Below are 19,351 nucleotides of genomic sequence, written 5' to 3'. Positions count from 1 at the left end.
GTTGTTTGCTTTATGACCTTTTCGTGTAAGGAAATTACGACCTTTCTGACCAAAATGGTCGCAATGGTTTAGGGTTTGGAGCCCCTCGAACAGCTTTTTACCAATTGGTCTAAAATGGTCATAGATCTATGACTAATTCTGCCAGTGTCACTGACAAAAGGTCACTAGTTGACATATTTCTTGTAGTGCTCTGGGCCCTCTCGGTAATACACATCATAAGCTTGCAAGCAAATGACTAATGAGTTAGTCACAAGGTGATGTATTACGGAACGAGTAAAGAGACTTGCTGGTAACGAGATTGAACTAGGTATGAAGATACCAACAATCGAATCTCGGGTAAGTAACATATCGATGGACAAAGGGTATTAAGTATGTTGTCCTAACGGTTCGACCGATAAAGATCTTCGTAGAATATGTAGGAGCCAATATGGCCATCTAGGTTCAGCTATTGGTTATTGACTGGAGAGGTGTCTCAGTCATGTCTACATAGTTCTTGAACCCGTAGGGTCCGCACGCTTAACGTTCGTTGACGATATAGTGTTATATGAGTTGTATGTTTTGGTTACTAAATGTTGTTTGGAGTCCCGGATGAGATCACAGACATGACGAGGAGTCTTGAAATGGTCGAGAGGTAAAGATTGATATATAGGATGATGGTATTCGGATATCAGAAGTGTTTCGGGATGCACCGGGTAGCCATCGGGTCATTGGAATGGGTTCTGGACACCCCCCGGCATGTATATGGGCTTAATGGGCCAAGGAAGGGACAGACCAACCCACATGGCTGGTTCACCCCACTTCCTGGCCGGCCAGCCCTAGGGAAGGAGAGGGGGAGGGCTAGCCCCTCCTGCCTTCCCCTCTCATGGGAGAAAGGAAAAGGGGGGGCGCCACCCTCCCCTGCCTTTCCCCCGCTCCTATACATGGCAGGCGGGCGCCACCTTGGGAGAGACCCCAAGTAGGATTCTGTAAGTGCATCTAGTGCCCCTTAGTGATTTTGGCGTATTTATGACTTATAGGTTAAGGGACTAATGTGTTTGTGAGTGTACACCGGCTCTATAAGTCGATGAGGAGTTCGATATTTACGATGAAAGTCGACCCCTAAAAATGTATGTCTTCAGCTGAAGACTTTGGTTTTCTTGAAGACTTTGAAATTGAGGAAATTGGTGTGACCTTGAAGACTTGGATATTGATGCGAGGATTATGAAGAGTGAAGACTTTTGTTTTCATAATTTAATTTTCTCTTTCTTGAGTCATAGGAAACACTGTACTGTTAAAGGGGGTCGAGGTAAAACTAAGGAAACACTTTCCAAGTGATGGTCATCTCAAAGCCTACACCTACCAAATCCTTTCGAGTGAAGCCATTGGAAATCTCATACAGTTCAGTCAAATTTCTTCAGTGACAGAGACAAAGATCTTCTGTTCTATGAGGAATTTGTTCTGACTGAGGAGTTAGGAATACGCCAGTGCGGATTGCCTACAAGTGAGGAACATGATAGCCCCGAGGAATTTGAGAGCTCAAATTTCTGACCGTTACTGTGCTATGGGCCAGTTGTCCCAAAATATCCTACCGACCTAACGGTCATATCATTAAAGGGCATTTATGTCTTATCATGTCGAGATGCTCCCTAGGCTATAAATAGCCGCCCCTACAACCACTAGCTGGTTGGCTGCTCCGAGAGAAACTGACACTTGTCATTGAGAGCATCCCATCCTTTGAGGACTTTGAGCGAAACTCATCAAGTGAGGAAAACCCAAAACCCAAACACCTACAACCCAAAGTGGTTGAGCATCACTGAAGAGATTGTTCTTGTGTGGAACCGACGCTTGTTACCTTTGAAGGAAATATGCCCTAGAGGCAATAATAAAGTTGTTATTTATATTTCCTTATATCATGATAAATGTTTATTATTCATGCTAGAATTGTATTAACCGGAAACTTAGTACATGTGTGAATACATAGGAAAACAGAGTGTCACTAGTATGCCTCTACTTGACTAGCTCGTTGAATCAAATATGGTTAAGTTTCCTAGCCATAGACATTAGTTGTCATTTGATTAACAGGATCACATCATTAGAGAATGATGTGATTGACTTGACCCATTCCGTTAGCTTAGCACTTGATCCTTTAGTATGTTGCTATTGCTTTCTTCATGACTTATACATGTTCCTATGACTATGATATTATGCAACTCCCGAATACCGGAGGAACACTTTGTGTGCTACCAAACGTCACAACGTAACTGGGTGATTATAAAGGTGCTCTAGAGGTGTCTCCGATGGTGTTTGTTGAGTTGGCATAGATCGAGATTAGGATTTGTCACTCCGATTGTCGGAGAGGTATCTCTGGGCCCTCTCGGTAATGCACATCACTATAAGCCTTGAAATCAATGTGACTAATGAGTTAGTTACTGGATGATGCATTGCGGAACGAGTAAAGAGACTTGCCGGTAACGAGATTGAACTAGGTATTGAGATACCGACGATCGAATCTCGGGCAAGTAACATACCGATGACAAAGGGAATAACGTATGTTGTTATGCAGTTTGACCGATAAAGATCTTCGTAGAATATGTGGGAGCCAATATGAGCATCCAGGTTCAGCTATTGGTTATTGGCCGGAGACATGTCTAGGTCATTTCTACATAGTTCTCGAACCTGTAGGGTCCGCACGCTTAACATTCGGTGACGATTGGTATTATGAGTTTATGTGTTTTGATGTACTGAAGGTTGTTCGGAGTCCTGGATGAGATCAGGGACATGATGAGGAGACTCAAAGTGTTCGAGACGTAAAGATCCATATATTGGAAGGCTATATTTGGACATCGGAAAGGTTCTGAGTGGTTCGTGTATTTATCGGAGTACCGAAGAGTTACGAGAATTCATCGGGGAGTATATGGGCCATACTGGGCTTTAAGGGAGAGAGAGAGGGGCTACCTAGGGCAGGCCACCCCCCCCCCCAAGGCCTAGTCCGAATTGGACTAGGGGGAGGGGCGGCGCCCCCTCCTTCTCTTCTCTCTTCCCTTTCCTTCTCTCCTACTCCTACTACTTGGAAGGGGGGAATCCTACTCCCGGTGGGAGTAGGACTCCTCAGGGCGCGCCGTAGTAGAGGGCCAGCCCTCCCCCTCCTCCAATCCTTTATATACGGGGGAAGGGGGGCACCCCATAGACACACAAGTTGATCATTGATCTCTTAGCCGTGTGCGGTGCCCCTCTCCACCATAATCCACCTCGGTCTTATCATTGCAGTGCTTAGGCGAAGCCCTGCGTCGGTAGCTTCATCATCATCGTCATCACGCTGTCGTGCTAACAAAACTCTCCCTCGACACTCTGTTGGATCGTGAGTTCATGGGACGTCATCGAGCCAAATGTGTGCAGATCACGGAGGTGTCGTGCTTTCGGTACTAAGATCGGTCGGATCGTGAAGATGTATGACTACATCCACCGCGTTGTCATAACGCTTCCGCTTATGGTCTATGAGGGTACGTGGACAACACTCTCCCCTCTTGTTGCTATGCATCACCATGATCTTGCGTGTGCGTAGGAAATTTTTGAAATTACCATGTTCCCCAACAACCTTTGAGGATTGTGCATCCTCCAGATGGTTAGGCGTCATTGTCTAGAGCGTCCAAGAGGAATTGTGGATCACCAAGTGACCAACTTTGTGAAGGTTTGGAAGTCACCTGAAGACTTACCACTAGTGATTGGGCAAGGTCTGTGTGACTTTAGCTCAAGGAGAATAAGGTGAGGACTATGTGTTCGGGACTGTGTGTCCTTACGTTTAAATACCCAGTCGCTCCAACCAGATGTACAACTGTCACAGTAGTTGGAACCGGTCTACCAAATCATCGTCTTCACCAAGCTACTAGTTCTATTTCCTCAACCCTTTCATTTCCTCATTCATATGTTGATGAACCTGATCATTACTATTTGAAGACTTTGACTGAAGACTTTCTCTATTTCCTCAACCCTATTTCTTCAGTCACTTTGTCTTCAGCCTGCTTATCCTGTTTTCACGCTACCTGTACTCCGTGCTTGTTTTCATTTCATCATGATGACTATGCTATTGCTCTGTTATGCATGTACCTGAGTACTTATTCCGCTGCTAGTGTTTTGTTGCTTAGGAAATTCCTCACTTAGAATTTCCTCAGTGACGAATTTATAAAAATCGCCTATTCAACCCCCCTCTAGTCGATATATCGCACTTTCAGATTCCTCCTACTTGGGAGCCCCCCTTGGCTGCTCCTCCCTCCCTCCCACCTATATATATGTGGGAGGGGGCGGCTAGCACACAATAGACAATTGCCTAGCCGTGTGCGGCGCCCCCCTCCACCGTTTACACCCCGGTCATATTTTCGTAGTGCTTAGGCAAAGCCCTAGGGAGATAGCTTCACCATCACCTTCACCATGCCGTCGTGCTGCCGGAACTCATCCACTACCTCGCCGTCTTTCTGGATCAATAAGGCGGAGGACATCATCAACCTGAACGTGTGATGAACGCGGAGGTGTCGTACGTTCGGTACTTGGTCGGTTGGATCACGAAGAAAGTTTGACTACATCAACCATGTTGTGAAATACTTCCACTTACGGTCTACGAGGGTATGTAGACACACTCTCCCCCTCTCATTGCTATGCATCTCCATGGATATCTTGCGTGTGCGTAGATTTTGTTTTGTTTTCCATGCAACGTTCTCCAACAGTGCCTGGGTATTTGATACTGGTTCGATTGCTCATATTTGTAACTCGAAACAGGAGCTGCGAAATAAATGAAGATTGGCTAAGGTCTAGGTGACGATGCGCGTCGGGAATGGTTCCAAAGTCGATGTGATCACCGTCGGCACGTGCTACGTCTTGAGCTTGCGTTGGTTTTCCTTGAAGAGGAAAGGGTGATTCAGCAATAGTAGCGTAAGTATTTCCCTCAGTTTTTGAGAACCAAGGTATCAATCCAGTAGGAGGCTCCTCAAAAGTCCCACGCACCTACACAAACAAACAAAGAACTCGCAACCAATGCAATAAAGGGGTTGTCAATCCCTTCACGGCCACTTGCGAAAGTGAGATCTAATAGAGATAGTATGATAAGATAAATATATTTTTGGTATTTTATAATATAGATGCAAAAAGTAAAGATGCAAATAAAAGTAGATTGGAAGCAAATATGATAAGAGATAGACCCGGGGGCCATAGGTTTCACTAGTGGCTTCTCTCAAGATAGCATAAGTATTACGGTGGGTGAACAAATTACTGTCGAGCAATTGATAGAAAAGCGAATAATTATGAGATTATCTAGGTATGATCATGCATATAGGCATCACGTCCGTGACAAGTAGACCGACTCCTGCCTGCATCTACTACTATTACTCCACACATCGACCGACTCCTGCCTGCATCTAGAGTATTAAGTTCATAAGAACAGAGTAATGCCTTAAGCAAGATGACATGATGTAGAGGGATAAACTCAAGCAATATGATATAAACCCCATCTTTTTATCCTCGATGGCAACAATACAATACGTGCCTTGCAACCCTTTCTATCACTGGGTAAGGACACCGCAAGATTGAACCCAAAGCTAAGCACTTCTCCCATGGCAAGAAAGATCAATCTAGTAGGCCAAACCAAACTGATAATTCGAAGAGACTTGCAAAGATAACTCAATCATAAATAAAAGAATTCAGAGAAGATTCAAATATTACTCATAGATAAACTTGATCATAAACCCAAAATTCATCGGATCTCGACAAACACACCGCAAAAAGAGTTTACATCAAATAGATCTCCACAAGAGAGGGGGAGAACATTGTATTGAGATCCAAAAAGAGAGAAGAAGCCATCTAGCTAATAACTATGGACCCGTAGGTCTGTGGTAAACTACTCCCAACTCATCGGAGGGGCAAGGATTTTGATGTAGAAGCCCTCCGTGGTCGATTCCCCTCCGGCAGAGTGCCGGCGAAGGCTCCAAGATGAGATCTCGCGGATACAGAAGGTTACGGCGATGGAAATTGTGTTTCGTTGGCTCCCTGGATGTTTTTGGGGTACGTAGGCTTATATAGGAGGAAGAAGTATGTCGGTGGACGCCCGAGGGGCCCACGAGACAGGGGGAGGGCCCTATAGGGGGGGCACTCCTATCTCGTGGAGGCCTCGGCTGCTTCTTGACTTGCACTCCAAGTCCTCTGGATCACGTTCGTTCCAAAAATCACACTCCCGAAGGTTTCATTCCATTTGGACTCCGTTTGATATTCCTTTTCTTCGAAATACTGAAATAGGCAAAAAAAACAGCAATACGGGCTGGGCCTCCGGTTAGTAGGTTAGTCCCAAAAATGATATAAATGTGTAAAATAAAGCCCATAAACATCCAAAAAGGGTAATATAATAGCATGGAACAATCAAAAATTATAGATACGTTGGAGACGTATCAAGCATCCCCAAGCTTAATTCCTGCTCGTCCTCGAGTAGGTAAATGATAAAAAGAGAATTTTTGATGTGGAATGCTACCTATCATAGTTCTTAATGTAATTTTCTTTATTGTGGCATGAATGTTCAGATCCAAATGATTCAAAATAAAAGTTCATATTGATAAAGGAAATAGTAACACCTCAAGCATACTAATCAAAGTAATCTTGTCTTCTCAAAATAACATGGCAAAGGAAAGTTCATCCCTACAAAATCATATAGTTAGGCTATGCTTCATTTTCGTCACACAAAGATGTTCCCAACTTCTATACCCTCGATGACAAGCCAAGCAATTGTTTCATACTTAAATAATCTCAAACTTTTTCAACCTTCACGCAATACATGAGCGTGAGCCATGGATATATCACTATTGGTGGAATAGAATATGATGATGGGGATTGTGTGGAGAAGACAAAAAAGGAGAAAGTCTCACATTGACGAGGATAATCAACGGGCTATGGAGATGCCCATCAATTGATGTCAACATGAGGAGTAGGAATTGCCATGCAACAGATGCACTAGAGCTATAAATGAATGCTCAACAAAAGAAAACTAGTGGGTGTGCATCCAACTTGCTTGCTCACGAAGACCTAGGGAATTTGAGGAAGCCCATCGTAGGAATATACAAACCAAGTTCTATAATGAAAAATTCCCACTAGCATGAAAAAGACAACTTATGAGACTCACTACATGAAAAACATGGTGCTACTTTGAAGCACAATATATGAGACTCACTACATGAAGAACAAGGTGCTACTTTGAAGCACAAGTGTGGAAAAAGAGATAGTAACATTGCCCTTTTATTTTTTATTTTTTTATTTTTCTCTTTTTTGGGGGACTTTCTTTTTTTTATTTTGGCCTTTCTTCTTTTTTTTTCTTTTTTTTCTTTTTTGGGCAATGCTCTAATAATGCTGATCATCACACTTCTATTGATTACAACATATGAATTACAACTCGAAACTAGAACAAGATATGGCTCTATATGAATGCCTCCGGCGGTGTACCGGGATGGTGCAATGAATCAAGTGACATGTATGAAAAATAATGCATGGTGGCTTTGCCACAAATACGATGTCAACTACATGATCATGCAATGGCAATATGACAAAAGTAAAGTATGTCATGATGATGATGAATGGAACGGTGGAAAGTTGCATGGCAATATATTTCGGAATGGCTATGGAAATGCCATAATAGGTAGCTATGGTGGTTGTTTTGAGGAAGATATAAGGAGGTTTATGTGTGATAGAGCGTATATTATCATGGGGTTTGGATGCACCGGCAAAGTTTGCACCAACTCTCAAGGTGAGAAAGGGCAATGCACGGTACCGAAGAGGCTAGCAATGGCAGAAAGGTAAAAGTGCATATAATCCATTGACTCAGCATTAGTCAAAAGAACTCATATACTTATTGCAAAAATTTAGAAGTCATCAAAAATCAAGTACTACGCGCATGCTCCTAGGGGGATAGATTGGTAGGAAAAGACCATCGCTCGTCCCCAACCGCCACTCATAAGGATGCACAAGCCAGGTACACTTCATGTTTCAAATTTGTTACACAACTTTAACCAGACGTGCATGCTACGGGACTTGCTAACTTCAACACAAGCATTCTTTAAATTCATAATCACCCAACTAGCATGACTTTAATATCACTACCTCCATATCTCAAAACAATTATCAAGTATCAAATTGATCATAGCATCCAATTCACTTCATATGATAGTTTTTATTATACCCAACTTGGATGCCTACCATTCTAGGACCAATATTATAACCAAAGCAAATACCATGCTGTTCTAAAAGACTCTCAAAATAATATAAGTGAAGCATGAGAGACTAGCAATTCCTACAAAAATAAGTCACCACCGTGCTCTAAAAGATATAAGTGAAGCACTAGAGCAAAAACTATCAAGCTCAAAAGATATAAGTGAAGCACATAGAGTATTCTAGCAAATTCTAATCAAATATACTTCTCCAAAAAGGTGTGTACAGCAAGGATGATTGTGGTAAAATAAAAAAGCAAAGACTAATATAATACACGACGCTCCAAGCAAAACACATATCATGTGGCGACTAAAAATATAGATCCAAGTAAAGTTACCAATGAACGAAGATGAAAGAGGGGATGCCTCCCCGGGGCATCCCCAAGCTTAGGCTTTTGGCTGTTCTTGAATATCTTGGGGTGACTTGGGCATCCCCAAGCTTAGGCTCTTGCCACTCCTTATTCCATAGTCCATAAAAGCTTTACCCAAAACTCAAAAACTTCACAACACAAAACTCAACAGGAAACCTTATAAGCTTCGTTAGTGAAAGAAAACAAAACCACCACATAAGGTACTATAATGAACTCATTCTTTATTTATTTGGTGTTAAACCTACTTTATTCCAACTTCTATATGGTTTATAAACTATTTTACTAGCCATAGATGCATCAAAATAAGCAAACAACACACAAAAAACAGAATCTGTCAAAAACAGAACAGTCTGTAGCAATCTGTAACTAACGCAAACTTCTGGAACTCTAAAAGTCCTACCAAAATAGGAAGTCCTGGAAAATTTGTCTATTGATCAGCAGCAAAACTAATCAATGAAAAATCACGTTTCTGTGATTTAACAAAACTAAATTCGTGCGTGAAAAGTTTCTGTTTTTCAGCAGAATCAAATCAACTATCATCATAGGTTATCCTATAGGTTCTACTTGGCACAAACACTAATTAAAAGATAAAAATACATCTAAACAGGAGGTAGATGCTAGATTTATTACTAAACAGGAACAAAAACAAAAAACACAAAGAAAATTGGGTTGCCTCCCAACTAGCGCTAACGTTTAACGCCCGTAGCTAGGCATACAAGCGAAGATAGATCTAAGGCCCTTCCCAGTGCTCCACCGTGGACAGGTGCTAAGCATGCCACATAAGCAAAAAAATGACATGGCACAACATTTAAGGAGGGGAGAGAGTACTTTGGTGACCCCAGGAAGAACCAATGCCAAGCGCGAGAACCTAGGCAAACCACTTAAATGAAACAATTTGGCCAATGCATGAAAGACTTTAGGTGCTAACTCATTAAATAAAGTGTGCTTAGCAACAACAAGTTAAGCATCTATGCATTGGGGACTTGAGTTGCTAAGGTATTTAATGCACTTAGCACCTCATCTAAGCACCTTTGCATTGGGAGAGGTCTAAGTAGTCCCATCTTTGGCACTAAATTCATAAGTAGAGTGCTTGTGATCTCTAGGGATTTCTCCCCTGTTAGCAATGGCTAAACCTTTAGTCAAAAATTCAAGAAATTCATTGGTAGCAAAAGGTTCCTTAACGATAGAGAGACAATTGGGATGAACACTTATGGATTTGAGATCTGCGTCTCCCTTACTAGAAGATTCACCCTTATTTTCAGGAACATAAATAAACTTGGCATTTTTAGTAGGGGGTTTTGGAGTATTTTTCATGGAGGAAAACGCGGAACCTAAGTTTGTAATGATATCCTCAAGTTTACCGATTCTAGCAGAGTCTAGATCTATTTTTTCATTAACTATAGGTTCTTTTTCTTTAAGATTTTTCAAAGTAACTCCAACCCTGGATCCATATTGGGTAATGTGATTATGAATCTTTTTATCCAAATTTTCAATCAACTCAATAGTGGCAATTTTATTTTCAATAATCTCAAGCCGTTGCATAACGTGTTCCAAAGTTAAAACAGTTCCATTGACCAAAAGAGGTGGTGGGCCAAACAAATCTAACATAGCATTATAAGCATCAAACGTATGGCTACTCATGAAATCACCTCTGGTAGCAATATCAAGAACACATCTATTCCAAGGAGTGATGCCTACATAAAAATTGCGGAGAAGAACGGAAGTAGAAAGCTTCCTAGAAGATTTATATTGGGCATTGCAAATTCTATGTCAAGCATCTTTTAAATTTTCTCCCTCACTTTGCTTAAAATTGAGAATTTCTTGTTCGGGAGTGATAATAAGGATAGGAGGACTAGCCATGAAGAAAAGGTAAACGAACTAACACACGGCAAATGGAACAAGGCAAGCGAAAAGAGAGGAGAAGATTGGGAAAGAGAGGGCAAATAAAACGACAAGGGTGAAGTGGGTGAGAGGAAAACGAGAGGCAAATGGCAAATAATGTAAATGTGGGGGAGATGGGTTTGTGATGGGTACTTGGTATGTCTTGACTTGAGCGAAGACCTCCCCGGCAACGGCGCCAGAAATCGCACGTTGGCAGGAGGTCAAATCTTGACTTGACTTGGTGGAAGCCTCCCCGGCAACGGCGCCAGAAATCCTTCTTGCTATGTCTTGAGCTTGCGTTGGTTTTCCTTGAAGAGGAAAGGGTGATGCAGCAATAATAGCGTAAGTATTTCCCTCAGTTTTTGAGAACCAAGGTATCAATCCAGTAGGAGGCTCCTCAAAAGTCCCACGCACCTACACAAACAAACAAAGAACTCGCAACCAACGCAATAAAGGGGTTGTCAATCCCTTCACGACCACTTGCGAAAGTGAGATCTAATAGAGATAGTATGATAAGACAAATATATTTTTGGTATTTTATGATATAGATGCAAAAGGTAAAGATGCAAATAAAAGTAGATTGGAAGCAAATATGATAAAAGATAGACCCGGGGGCCATAGGTTTCACTAGTGGCTTCTCTCAAGATAGCATAAGTATTACGGTGGGTGAACAAATTACTGTCGAGCAATTGATAGAAAAGCGAATAATTATGAGATTATCTAGGCATGATCATGTACATAGGCATCACGTCAGTGACAAGTAGACCGACTCCTGCCTGCATCTACTAGTATTACTCCACACATCGACCGACTCCTGCCTGCATCTAGAGTATTAAGTTCATAAAGAACAGAGTAACGCATTAAGCAAGATGACATGATGTAGAGGGATAAACTCATGCAATATGATATAAACCCCGTCTTTTTATCCTCGATGGCAACAATACAATACGTGCCTTGCAACCCTTTCTGTCACTGGGTAAGGACACCGCAAGATTGAACCCAAAGCTAAGCACTTCTCCCATGGAAAGAAAGATCAATCTAGTAGGCCAAACCAAAATGATAATTCGAAGAGACTTGCAAAGATAACTCAATCATACATAAAAGAATTCAGAGGAGATTCAAATATTTCTCATAGATAAACTTGATCATAAACCCACAATTCATCGGAGCTCGACAAACACGCCGCAAAAAGAGTTTACATTGAATAGATCTCCACGAGAGAGGGGGAGACCATTGTATTGAGATCCAAAAAGAGAGAAGAAGCCATCTAGCTAATAACTATATAGCTAATAACTATGGACCCGTAGGTCTGTGGTAAACTACTCACAACTCATCGGAGGGGCAAGGATGTTGATGTTGAAGCCCTCCATGGTCGATTCCCCCTCCGGCATAGTGCCGGTGAAGGCTCCAAGATGAGATCTCGCGGATATAGAAGGTTACGGCGATGAAAATTGTGTTTCGTTGGCTCCCTGGATGTTTTCGGGGTACATAGGCTTATATAGGAGGAAGAAGTACGTCAGTGGACGCCCGAGGGGCCCATGAGACAGGGGGCGCGCCCTATAGGGGGGTGCCCTCCTATCTCGTGGAGGCCTCGGCTGCTTCTTGACTTGCACTCCAAGTCCTCTGGATCACGTTCGTTCCAAAAATCACGCTCCCGAAGGTTTCATTCTGTTTGGACTCCGTTTGATATTCCTTTTCTTTGAAATACTGAAATAGGCAAAAAAACAGCAATACGGGCTGGGCCTCCGGTTAGTAGGTTAGTCCCAAAAATGATATAAATGTGTAAAATAAAGCCCATAAACATCCAAAAGGGGTAATATAATATCATGGAACAATCAAAAATTATAGATACGTTGGAGACGTATCAACACACTACCTCTACATCTACCTTCGAGATTAGTTTTAGACCTTAATAATTGTTATTTCATGCCAGCGTTGAGCATGAACATTATATCTGGATCTTGTTTATTGCGAGACGGTTATTCATTTAAGTCGGAGAATAATTGTTGTTCTATTTTAATGTATAATATCTTTTATGGCCATGCACCTTTGAAGAATGGTATGTTCTTGTTGAATCTCGATTGTAGTGATACACATATTCATAATAATGATGCCAAAAGATGCAAAGTTGATAATGATAGTGCAACATATTTGTGGCACTGTCGTTTAGGTCATATTAGTGTGAAGCGCATGAAGAAAATCCATGCACATGGACTTTTGAAGTCACTTGATTATGAATCATTTGATACTTGTGAACCATGCCTCATGGGCAAGATGACTAAAACTCCGTTCTCCAGAGCAATGGAGCGAGCTAATGACTTATTGGAAATAATACATATCGATGTATGCGGTCCAATGAGTGTTGAAGCACGCGGCAGGTATTGTTATTTTCTGACCTTCACAGATGATTTGACTAGGTATGGGTATATCTACTTGATGAAACACAAGTCTCAAACATTTGAAAAGTTCAAAGAATTTCAGAGTGAAGTGGAGAATCATCGTAACAAGAAAATAAAGTTTCTATGATCTAATCACGAAGGTGAATATTTGAGTTACGAGTTTGGCCTTCATTTAAAAAAACATGGAATTGTTTCACAACTCACGCCACCTGAAACACCACAACATAATGGTCTTGCGAATATCATAATCGTACTTTATTAGATAGGTGCGTTCTATGATGTCTCTTACCAATTTACCACTATCGTTTTGGGGTTATGCATTACAGACAGCCGCATTCACGTTAAATAGGGCATTGTCTAAATCCATTGAGACGACACCGTATGAACTGTGGTTTGGCAAGAAACATAAGATGTCATTTCCTAAAGTTTGGGGATGCAACGCTTCTGCCAAAAGGCTTCAGGCTGATAAGCTCGAATCTAAATCGGAGAAGTGCATCTTCATAGGATACCCTAAAGAAACTATTGGGTAGACCTTCTACCTCGTATCCGAAGGCAAGATCTTTGTTGCTAAGAATGGGTCCTTTCTAGAGAAGGAGTTTCTCTCAAAAGAAGTGAGTGGGAGGAAAGTAGAACTTGATGAGGTAATTGTACCTTCTCCTGTGATGCCTACACCAACTAGAGAGCAAGCTAATGATGATGATCATGAAACTTCAGATGAAATTACTACTGAGCTTCGTAGGTCAACCAAAGCACGATCCGCACCAGAGTGGTACGGTAATCCTGTCCCGGAAGTCATGTAACTAGACCAAGGCGAATCTACAAACTATGAAGAAGCTATGATGAGCCCAGATTCCGACAGATGGCTTGAGGCCATGAAATCTGAGATAGGATCCATGCATGAGAACAAAGTGTGGACTTTGGTGGACTTGCCCGATGATCGGCAAGCCATAGAGAATAAATGGATCTTCAAGAAGAAGACTGATGCTGATGGCAATGTAACTGTCTACAAAGCTCGACTTATTGCAAAAGGTTTTCAACAAGTTCAAGTGGTTGATTACGATGAGACTTTCTCACCGGTAGCGATGCTTAAGTCTGTCTGAATCATGTTAGCAATTGCCGCATTTTATGATTATGAAATCTGGCAAATGGGCATCAAAACTGCATTCCTTAATAGATTTCTTAAAGAAGAGTTGTATATGATGCAACCAGAAGGTTTTGTCGATCCTAAAGGTGCTAACAAAGTGTGCAAGCTCCAGCAATCCACCTATATATTGGTGCAAGCATCTCAGAGTTGGAATATACGCTTTGATGAGGTGATCAGAGCATATGGTTTTATACATACTTACAGTGAAGCATGTATTTAAAAGAAAGTGAGTGGGAGCTTTGTAGCATTTCTGATATTATATGTGGATGACATATTGTTGATGGGAAATGATATAGAATTTCTGGATAGCATAAAAGGATACTTGAATAAGAATTTTTTCAATGAAAGACCTCGGTGAAGCTGCTTATATATTGGGCATCAAGATCTATATGGATAGATCGAGATGCTTAATAGGACTTTCCAAAGCACATAGCTTGACAAAGTTTTGAAGAAGTTCAAAATGGATCAGTCAAAGAAAGGGTTCTTGCTTGTGTTACAAGGTGTGAAACTGAGTCAGACTCAAAGCCCGACCACTGCAGAAGATAGAGAGAAAATGAAAGTCATTCCCTATGCCTCAGCCATAGGTTCTATCATGTATGCTATGTTGTGTACCAGACCTGATGTGTGCCTTGCCATAAGTTTGGCAGGAAGGTACCAAAGTAATCCAGGAGTGGATCACTAGACAGCGGTCAAGAACATCCCGAAGTACCTGAAAAGGACCAAGGATATGTTTCTCATTTATGGAGGTGACGAAGAGCTCATCGTAAATGGTTACGTCAATGCTAGCTTCAACACTGATCTGGATGAATCTAAGTCACAAACCAGAGACGTATTTATATTGAATGGTGAAGCTATCAGTTGGTGCAGTTTCAAGCAAAGCATCATGGCGGGATCTACATGTGAAGCGGAGTACATAGCTGCTTCGGAAGCAGCGCATGAAGGAGTCTGGATGAAGGAGTTCATATCTGATCTAGGTGTAATACCTAGTGCATCGGGTCTAATGAAAATCTTTTTTGACAACAAGATACGTCTCCAACGTATCTATAATTTTTGATTGTTCCATGCTATTATATTACCCGTTTTGGATGTTTATGGGCTTTACTATACACTTTTATATCATTTTTGGGACTAACCTATTAACCGGAGGCCCAGCCCAAATTGCTGTTTTTTTGTGCCTATTTCGGTGTTTTGAAGAAAAGGAATATCAAACGGAGTCCAAATGGAATGAAATCTTCGGGAGAGTTATTTTTGGAACAAACGCAATCCAGGAGACTTGGAGTGGACGTCAAGAAGCAAACGAGGCGGCCACGAGGGTCCAGGGCGTGCCCTAGGGGGGTGGGCGCCCCCCCACCCTCGTGGGCCCCTCGTGGCTCCCCTGACCGACTTCTTTCGCCTATATATATCAACATACCCCGAAAACATCCAGGAGCACCACGAAACCCTATTTCCACCACCGCAACCTTCTTTACCTGGGAGATCCCATCTTGGAGCCTTTTCCGGCGCTCCGCCGGAGGGGGAATCGATCACGGAGGGCTTCTACATCAACACCATAGCATCTCCGATGAGTTTTGAGTAGTTTACCACAGACCTTCGGGTCTATAGTTATTAGCTAGATGGCTTCTTCACTCTCTTTGAATCCCAATACAATGTTCTCCTCGATCTTCTTAGAGATCTATTCGATGTAACTCTTTTTGTGGTGTGTTTGTCAAGATCCGATGAATTGTGGGTTTATGATCAAGTTTATCTATGAGAAATATTTGAATCTCCTCTAAATTCTTTTATGTATGATTGGTTATCTTTGCAAGTCTCTTCGAATTATCAGTTTGGTTTGGCCTACTAGATTGATCTTTCTTGCAATGGGAGAAGTGCTTAGCTTTGGGTTCAATCTTGCGGTGTCATTTCCCAGTGACAGCAGGGGCAACAAGGCACATATTGTATTGTTGCCATCGAGGATAAAAAGATGGGGTTTATATCATATTGCTTGAGTTTATCCCTCTACATCATGTCATCTTGCCTAATGCGTTACTCTGTTCTTATGAACTTAATACTCTAGATGCATGCTGGATAGCGGTCGATGTGTGGAGTAATAGTAGTAGATGCAGGCGGGAGTCGGTCTACTTGTCGCGGACGTGATGCCTATATACATGATCATGCCTAGATATTCTCATAACTATGCACTTTTCTATCAATTGCTTGACAGTAATTTGTTCACCCGCCGTAATACTTATGCTATCTTGAGAGAAGCCACTAGTGAAACCTATGGCCCCCAGGTCTATTTTCTATCATATAAGTGTTCAATCTACTTTATTTTGCAATCTTTACTTTCCAATCTATATCATAAAAATACCAAAAATATTTATCTTATCTTATTATCTCTATCATATCTCACTTTCGCAAGTGGCCGTGAAGTGATTGACAACCCCTTTATCGCGTTGGTTGCGAGGTTCTTGTTTGTTTGTGTAGGTACGAGGGACTTGCGTGTAGCCTCCTACTAGATTGATACCTTGGTTCTCAAAAACTGAGGGAAATACTTACGCTGCTTTGCTACATCACCCTTTCCTCTTCAAGGGAAAACTAATGCAATGCTCAAGAGGTAGCAAGAAGGATTTCTGGCATCGTTGCTGGGAAGGTCTTCGCACAAGTCAAGACATACCAAGTACCCGTCACAAACTCTTCTCCCTCGCATTACATTGTTTGCCATTTTCCTCTCGTTTCCTCTCCCCCACTTCATCTTGCCGTTTTATTCGCCTTGTCTTTTCCGTTCGCCTTTTTCTCGCTTGCCTCTTGTGTGCTTGTGTGTTGGATTGCTTGTCACGATGGCTCAAGATAATACTAAATTGTGTGACTTTTCCAATACCAATAATAATGATTTCCTTAGCACTCCAATTGCTCCTCTTACCGATGCTGAATCTTGTGAAATTAATGCTGCTTTGTTGAATCTTGTCATGAAAGATCAATTCTCTGGCCTTCCTAGTGAAGATGACGCTACTCATCTAAACAACTTTGTTGATTTGTGTGATATGCAAAATAATAAAGACATGGATAATGATATTGTTAAATTGAAGTTATTTCTGTTTTCACTTAGAGATCATGCTAAAACTTGGTTTTCGTCTTTGCCTAAAAATAGCATTGATTCATGGAATAAGTGCAAAGATGCTTTTATCTCTAAGTTTTTCCTCCCGCTAAGATCGTCTCTCTTAGAAACGATATTATGAATTTTAAGCAACTAGATCATGAGCATGTTGCACAATCTTGGGAGAGGATGAAATTAATGATTCGTAATTACCTTACACATGGATTAAATTTATGGATGATCATACAAAAATTTTATGCCGGATTGAATTTTGCTTCTAGAAATCTTTTAGATTCGGCCGCGGGAGGCACTTTTATGGAAATCACTTTAGGGGAAGCTACTAAACTCCTAGATAATATTATGGTTAATTATTCTCAATGGCACACCGAAAGATCTGCTAGTAAAAAAGTTCATGCGATAGAAGGAATAAATGTTTTGAGTGGAAAGATGGATGAACTTATGAAATTGTTTGCTAATAAGAGTGCTCCTATTGATCCTAATGATATGCCTTTGTCCACTGTGATTGAGAATAATAATGAATCTATGGATGTGAATTTTGTTGGTAGGAATATTTTGGTAACAACATGTATAGAGGAAACTTTAATCATAGGCCGTTTCCTAGTAATTCCTCTAATAATTATGGTAATTACTACAACAACTCTTATGGAAATTTTAATAAGATGCCCTCTGATTTTGAGATTAGTGTTAAAGAATTTATGAATTCTCAAAAGAATTCCAATGCTTTTCTTGAAGAAAAATTTCTTAAGATTAATGAATTGGCTAGGAACGTGGATAAAATTTCTTGTTGATTCTTTGAAACTTAGATCTATTCCACCTAAGCATGATATCAATGAGTCTCTCAAAGCCATAAGAATTTCCATTGATCAGTGCAAAGAAAGAACCGCTAGGATGCATGCTAAGAAAGATTGCTTTTGTAAAAGCGTGTTCTTCTAGTTTTCATGATAATAATGATGAAGATCTAAAAGTGATTGATGTGTCTCCTATTAAATCTTTGTTTTGCAATATGAATCTTGATTATTATGGGACTGGAGATGAGTCAACTTTAGTTAAAAGGCGTCCCAATAATTCCGAGTTTTGAGATCTTGATGCAAAAATTGGTAAAAGTGGGATTGGAGAGGTCAAAACTTTACATAGCAATGAACCCACTATTTTGGATTTCAAGGAATTTAATTATGGTAATTGTTTTTTAATGGATTGTATTTCCTTGTTGCAATCCGTGTTAAATTCTCCTTATGCTTATAGTCAAAATAAAGCTTTTACCAAACATATCTTTGATGCTTTAATGCAATCTTATGAAGAAAAACTTGAATTAGAAGTTTCTATCCCTAGAAAACTTTATGATGAGTGGGAACCTACTATTAAAATTAAAATTAAAGATCATGAATGCTATGCTTTGTGTGATTTGGGTGCTAGTGTTACGATTCGAAAAACTTTATGTGATGTGCTAGGTTTTCGTGATTTTGATGATTGCTCTTTGAACTTGCACCTTGCGGATTCCACCATTAAGAAACCTATGGGAAGGATTAATGATGTTCTTATTGTTGCAAATAGGAATTATGTGCCTGTAGATTTTATTGTTCTTGATATAGATTGCAATCTTTCATGTCCTATATTCTTGGTAGACCTTTCCTTAGAACGATTGGTGCAATTATTGATATGAAGGAAGGAAATATTGGATTCCAATTTCCATTAAGGAAAGGCATGGAACACTTTCCTATGAAAAAAATCAAATTACCTTATGAATCTATTATGAGAGCCACTTATGAATTTAATACCAAAGATGGCAATACTTAGATCTATTCTCGCTTTTATGCCTAGCTAGGGGCATTAAACGATAGAGCTTGTTGGGAGGCAACCCAATTTTATTTTTGTTCTTTACTTTTTGCTCCTGTTTAGTATTAAATAATTCATCTAGCCTCTGGTTAGATGTGGTTTTATGTTTTAATTAGTGTTTGTGCCAAGTAGAACCTATAGGATCATCTTGGGTGAAAGTTAATTTGATCTTGCTGAAAAACAGAAACTTTTGCGCGCATGAGAATAATTTTAATAAACCATAGAAACGCTCTTTTTAGTTGATTCTTTTTGCAGAAGATTAATAGACAAATTTCGTAGGACTTCCTATTTTGTTAGGATTTTTAGAGTTCCATAAGTATTCTAAAGTTACAGATTTCTACAGACTGTTCTGTTTTTGACAGATTCTATTTTTCGTGTGTCGTTTGCTTATTTTGATGAATCTATGGCTAGTATCGGGG

The sequence above is a fragment of the Triticum dicoccoides genome, chromosome 6B (genome assembly GCF_002162155.2).
Source record: "Triticum dicoccoides isolate Atlit2015 ecotype Zavitan chromosome 6B, WEW_v2.0, whole genome shotgun sequence".
Taxonomy (NCBI): domain Eukaryota; kingdom Viridiplantae; phylum Streptophyta; class Magnoliopsida; order Poales; family Poaceae; genus Triticum; species Triticum dicoccoides.
The sequence above is the reverse complement of the archived record's forward strand: the minus strand, read 5'-3'. Positions refer to the sequence as shown.